Consider the following 6,953-nt stretch of genomic DNA (forward strand, 5'->3'; position numbering starts at 1 on the left):
CCGCCACCTCTCAGTCACGTTGCTCTGCTTCCCGCCGCCGGTGAGTGCAGGGAGGTTGGGGAAAGGACGCCCCCCGCACTCACCTGAGGCGGGAATCGGAGCGACGCAGCCCCAGCCCAGCCGGGTCGCTGGTGGGGGGTTGGGGAAAGTTCCCCCACTCACCTGCGGCGGGAAGCGGAGCGCTGCAGCTGGGAGCTGGCGGAGTGGAGCGGGCTGGGGCCGGGCTGCTCCACTTCCGCCGCTACTGGTGAGTGCAGGGGGGATCCCTTCCCCCAAGCCCCCACCCCCCCGAGCGACACGAGGGAAGTAGAGCGGGCTGCTCCCAGCCCCCCGCTAATTCCCCGGGCCACTCTGGAACTATGGGGCCCCCAAAATTGCCCCCCCCACAGCTCTTGCCTCCTAGATCCTGGGGGGGGGGGAGTCCCTGACCGCCCCCGTGACCCTCTGCCTCTTATCCAACCCCTCGGCCCCGGCCCGGCACCCTTAACACGCTGCTCAGAGCAGCATGTCAGAGCTTTACCACATTGTATGCGAACCCGTGTTATATCGGATAAAGTTATATCGGGATAGAGGACAGGAGAAGGAGAGAGCAGGAAGCCAAAGGCTCGAAGGGGGGTCCTGTGAGCCATGACAGCACAAGATTCAGGTTCCATGGCAGAATAGGCTACTTCCACCTTAATTGAGTTGGCTCATTAGTACTGACCCCCCACTTGGTAAGGCTACTCCCATCTTTTCATGTGCCATTATATATATTCTGCTTACTGTTTTTCACTCCATGCATCTGAGGAAGTGGGTTTTAGCCCACAAAAGCTTATGCCCAAATAAATGTGTTAGTCTCTAAGGTGCCACAAGGACTCCTCGTTGTTTTTGCTGATACAGACTAACACGGCTACCACTCTGAAACCTGAAGACTTACTGTGCCAAGTGGAGGAACTATTGGGCTGTACCTTTAGCTATGTGAAGCTCAACAGTTGAATTACAAACTGGTTTTCAGTCGAATGAAGAGTACGCCAGGGATATGTTCTCTCACCTATGTCATTTAATGTTCTAATAGAGTTTCTGAGGACAAAGCTGATTGAGGCCAAAGTAGAAAGTGTGAAATTTAAAGCTTCGTCTTTAGAGGATCTTGAGTAGGTGGATGATATTGCCTAACTTGGAGAGGCTATTCCTATCCACGAAAAAATATTAATTTAATCACCTTCTATAAAAGGTGAGTTCTTTTCCCTCCTTTTAAAAAACTGAACAAGGAAGTTAAATAACTAATGTTTCAATCATTGCCTTTAGAGACAGATCGAAGGATAGACGTACCCAGAATTGAACAAAATAGGAATATTCACTGCTCTTTGAAAAAATATGTTATGCTCATCTAAGAGAATAATAGAAATATACTGAAACTGAGAACTACATAAATTATGCTAATACTCTCATCTTTAAGAGCGTTTGCCACTCTTATACTGAGTAGTACCTTATTGTAACCAATTCAACAGTCCATCTGTATTCAGTAAAGCACTTAAGAATGTGCGTAAATCCTCTCTGCTGGGATTTAAGCACATTCTTAAAGTGTTTTACTGAATAGGGATGAATTTAAACATGCATTTAAATGCTTTACCGAGGGCTTGTGGTTTAGGGTATTGCTTAACCGGAATAAGGGTGGTAGATGCCTGCCACATTATACTGCATTTGTTTTGATCTTTTCCGTGGTTTAAGTTTTAAAGTAAAAGCTTCAGTTCAAACCTTCATTGTCTTGTCCTCACTAGATCTGAGTTATAACCTTACTGTTACTGAAGTGTATGTTTTAAAAACCTATTTAGTATGTTGGCTGTTGAAATGGTCACAAACGAGCATTTTTGTCATGTTTTCCCAGAGAGTCTGACACCCTCAGAGCATGGGGAAACACACTGATGCCACATCCTTGAACTCCTTTGTGTGTTAAGAACAATGTCACATTTAAACAGAGAACATAGCTCCTAAATAAATCTAATAAAATTCAGGGTGACAGAAAATGAAAACCTTTTGAAGCACTAGTTGGCTACAGTGAATATTTGATTCAGGGCTAAGAGTAGTGATGGCAGCAGTTTGTCATTGTTAAAAAGTGTGAGGGGAACATAGGGGCAGCAAAGCAGGCTCATCACCAATAATCCTGTCATCAACTCATGTATTGCTTGTGACTTTAAATAGTTCCCTCAGAGCCCAGCGTGAATACCACCACCACCACCACCACTACAGCAACATGGAAAAAAAGGGGGGACTCACAAAGAAGTCATAAAGTCTGGAGCTCTAGCCAGATTTCCTTTGCAAGGTGAGGTGTGGCTTGCACTGTGTGTGTGGAATTGCTTGGGAGGGACACACACGCTCCCCCCAGACTGGAGAACCTAAGACTGGCAATGGGCCAAGCAGTCAGACGCCAGGCTCCGGGCTCTCAGCACTGGGAGAGGTCGCTCAGCCTGGTTATACAATGGTATTATCTCAGGCCAACCACCGCTGCAGAAACTCTCAATGCTTCCTGTCCTTATGGTAGCAGCACAAACTGTCCGCTTTCCAACCACTTTCTGACACACTCACCAGCACTTGGTCGCCAGACTAGCTGTATAAATGTCTAAAACTACTTCTTTCCTGGGATTTTCCAGACACTGCATGCAGTAATCTATTGTATTTTTATCCCCTTCTGTCATGGTCAACATGATCATGAGTCACATGGGGAAAGGGAGTAGCTCCTTGTTCAGTTTATATAAGACCAGCAAAATCAGCTTTTCAGTAAAAAGTCTTTAGTATCACTTGATATGTTTTGTGCAAGAAAGCATCATATCAATAGTAGTTATATAGATATGAGAGATTTAGGGACAGTCCTTTTCTTTATTGTGATTTTTAATTTGTGGATAAGCACCCTGTGCGCTGGGTGGGTTCTTGTAGCTGTATTTTAAAAATGTGAAGTCATAGTCACAGCAAACCAGTCTCCAGAGCTCACTATCCATAAGCTATGCTTTCTATAAAAAAACACTAACGTGCCTTTAAAAAGAAAAGGAAGGGATCATGCACAAAGTGAAAGGAAAACTCCAGTATAATATAAAGAAAGATATTCTGATCCTTGTAATTATGTGTCAAAGCGACCAATTCACTAGAAAATGTGAACTGTCTTAAATATAATTTAAAAATAAATTAACAGTGAAAACAGTATCTTGTTTGTGGTTAACAGTATCTTGTTTGTGGTGTACGTAGCTATGCTTCTGTGTATTGTTCTTGAAATGCATTATTTCTGCCAGTGATTAGCCTCCACCAGAGAGAAATAGAGTCCCAGTCACTGAAATAATAACTGTGGGCATATTAAAAACTATGGAAATATCCTTTTAAAATATTCTGATTTAATAAATGATATAACCAAGCAGGAGAGTTTTATTTTAAAGAGGCAGATAATCTAGAAAATCCAATTTTATGATCCTGAAAACTGGCTTTCAGGATCTGATGGGCCAGATTCTCAGCTGGTGTAAAATGTAATAGATCCATTTACTTCACTTGAGCCAGATATGTATTTGATAGACTTCATTCTCTTGAAAACTAGAACAGAATTAACAGATACTTAAGCACATACTTAACTGTAAGTATGTGATTAGGTATATGGGAGTTAAAAAAATGTTTCCCATGCTTAATAATGTTAAACATTTAAATGGTCCCAAATGAGTTTCTGTTGTCCCCCCTCAGCAAGGTCTATGGGGTAGGAGAGTCCTAAGTTTAGGCCTATGCTACCGTTTTTTGGCGGGAGGCTATTTTGTGAAAATGTACATTAACTTGGCAGCACCACCATTTAACTTAACTTTCCAAATCTACATTAATACAACAGCTATGTAATGGTAATTTTTTAAAAGGTAGGAAAAGCAAAAAAAAAAATTTCCTTCAGTAATAACAAGTCCTGGATATGCATTTAAAAAGATAGGTCCCAATCCTGCAAACTTTACATTAATAACTTTATGCTTGAATAGTTCCATTGTAGCAGCCACACATGTCCGTCTACAGGAGTTATAATATGACACAGTAGGGCAATATTTTGTTCCACAAGAATCCTGACAAGATGATTCATGCAGTGTAGGTGGGTGCTCAGTCGACTGAACTATAAAACTGGGTGAGGAGCCACATCACTGCAAATCAATGTCTAGGTAAATGTTTCAACTTTGAAAATGATGTAATGGTTTATATATTTTCTTTCATTTTTCTTACTTTTTTTTTTTTTTTTGTAATTTTCATCACCAAGTGAATGATCAACTGTCTTATTTTTGCTCCCATGGAAGCTAAAACTAAAAACAAACAAACCAACTAAAAACAGTTTGGATGAAGACGACTTTCTAATACTTAGGGAATCTTTAAATCTTTGCCATTATACTCATCACTTGATCACTAACTCTGCCTTTCCATACAGAAAGTAAGCATACAGTGCTAGTTCAGTATTACTGCTACCTGAAGGTATGCTACAAGCAGCAGCCTAGAGAGGGGTAAATGTAAATGGATGAACCAGGTGGTTAAGTTAAATAAATGTATAATAGAAACACAATTATCTTGAATTAAAATGAGACCTTACCAAGTGAGATCCTGTTTGCTCTGCATGGACATTACAGAGCATGTGACACTTTTTATAAGAGTGGGGCTTTGGTTTGGTATCTGTGGCTAAAATTTCCTCACTCTCCACTCTTGTTCAGTGTTCTATGAACTGATTGCATTTCTGGGTTCATTTCAGAGATATCTGCTTTTAGTGGGAGATCTCAGATTTTACAATGAGGATGCTGCCAGCCTTGCAAAACTCTGTTTGCTCAGTTGTCTGGGATGAATAATTTTTTTTGAGGGACAAATAAAATATCGGTTTCATCACTATGATGTATGGTAAAGGACAAGAGAGTCAGTTTTGTTCCTGGGCTGATTAATTATGATTTTACAAGACTGGCTGCAGCATTCGTGGGCGGCAATGTAGCTTGATATGCAAATAATCTAGCAAACACTAGTATATGTGAATAAAATTATTTACTTGGATCCTGATCCTGCAACTGGATCTGTGCAGTCGGACCCCTGCAACCATCTGGATCTGATTGCGCTTTGGAGTGTCTAGTGATTTGAAGTTAATGCCATTACTTTTGTGAGTTGCTTTACTCCTGTGTATCCATTCCTAAAAAGCCAATTTTTATTAGTATGTTTGTTTTAGTTCTAAAGGAGAAAACATGCTGCTCTGACCTGAGCACCCTATTTCCACCAAGAAGATACTTGAAAGAAACTAGCCATTTTCTAAGAGCTGTAAAATATTGTCCTGTTTGTTATGTTTAATTTTCTTTACATCTTTTTTTCTTTTAAAGAAAACCCTTCTCTTTTTTCTCAGTTTCTGCAAGTTCCCATCTTTACTCTGGGGTAGCTTGGGTCAAAGTCCACTCAAGTTTCAGCTGGTACCACTCATGCAGTTTTTGGCTACCTTTCTCAACCAGACTGATTCAGCCCCTCAGATAGCCAATTTGCCTAAATCAGCGGTTCTCAAACTGTGGGTCGGGATCCCAAAGTGGGTCACGACCATATTTTAACTGGGTCGCCAAGGCTGGTGTTGGCCCTGGGCCCCAGCAAATCTGAAGCCCAAGCCCCACCCAGGACTAAGATTACATGCCCCCTGCCCAGGGCAGAAGCCCTTGGGCTTCAGCTTTGGCCCCCCCGCCCAGGGTGGCGGAGCTCAGGTGGCGGGGCTCAGGCGGGCTCAGCCTTCAGTCCTCTCTCCTGGGGTCATGTAGTAATTTTTGTTGTCAGAAGGGGGTCACGGTGCAATAAAGTTTGAGAACTTCTGGCCTAAATGATTGTTCTTTGTACTATATCACTTTGTACCTCACATTTGTTGCATGATTGAAGTTAAGCCCATGCATACATGTTTTCAGGTTCAGTGCCTGAGGTTGCAATTTAAACTCGGAAGTATAGATCGGTAAAATACTAATTATCATCTTAGAGATTTTATTTGTGAAAGTCAAGAAAATAAACAGAAATCCAATATGGACCAATTCTTCTTGGTGAGTCAAATAAATTAATTTCTGTGCTGATGCTTACTGAAACATAAAATTCACACAGTAGTGGATAAAGTTTGCTATTTAAGACACAACATTAGTGAAATCTAAAACCTTGAGTAAAAATAATGAACACAAATATTAGTTATTTTGCATATCAAAATAACTCTTGTTCTTATTAGCAAACATCACCATTGCTTTAAATTTTCACCTTGTAATAAGAATACAATGCTATGAGGTAATGAGAAATCTAACTAGACTCTTTGAAAAGCATATAGAATTCAGATGATGAGGACGAGACAGTTATGAGAATGCACTACACAAATGAGATAGAGAGATGGACAAATGCCAATATAAAGAGATACAATACCATTTCTTAAAAGACATACACTTATTCACCTCAGGCTACACCCAATTATTTTTAGGGGCCTTACTCATTTCCTAAGTGCCAGATAGGAAATATTCAGATATTCATTGAGTTTCCAAACACTCATTAACTGCAAAAGAAAGTTACTGAAAACCCCTGTTCACTGCACTTTCTTCAGTGTCTTTGGGATAGTTATGATGCATTCAGCGTCCCATTCTGGCACCAGGAGTTGTTCAGAGGTTCGGAATAAGCAATTTACTCACAGAGTGAATCATGGAAATTAGAGATATAAAAGATGTCTGTCATTCAAACATGTCCTGGACATGATCATGAAGGTAGTTTTTATTTCTTATATTCTTGCCAATGCCCTATTAGGCAAGGTGCTTATATCTTTCAGGTGTCACCATTCACCTAGAAGTTTAAATTCTGGGCTTCAGTCTAGGGTTAAGCCACTTGTTAAAAATATTCTGTTGTAACATTCCATTCCGTTATACAGTATTTTGTTTTGTTGTTGATGGCTAGATAGAAAGTTGTTTTTGCTGGTTCTCTCACAGTTTACTGTGTGATGTTGG

Source organism: Chrysemys picta, chromosome 2 (assembly GCF_011386835.1).
Source record: "Chrysemys picta bellii isolate R12L10 chromosome 2, ASM1138683v2, whole genome shotgun sequence".
NCBI classification, from domain to species: Eukaryota; Metazoa; Chordata; order Testudines; family Emydidae; genus Chrysemys; species Chrysemys picta.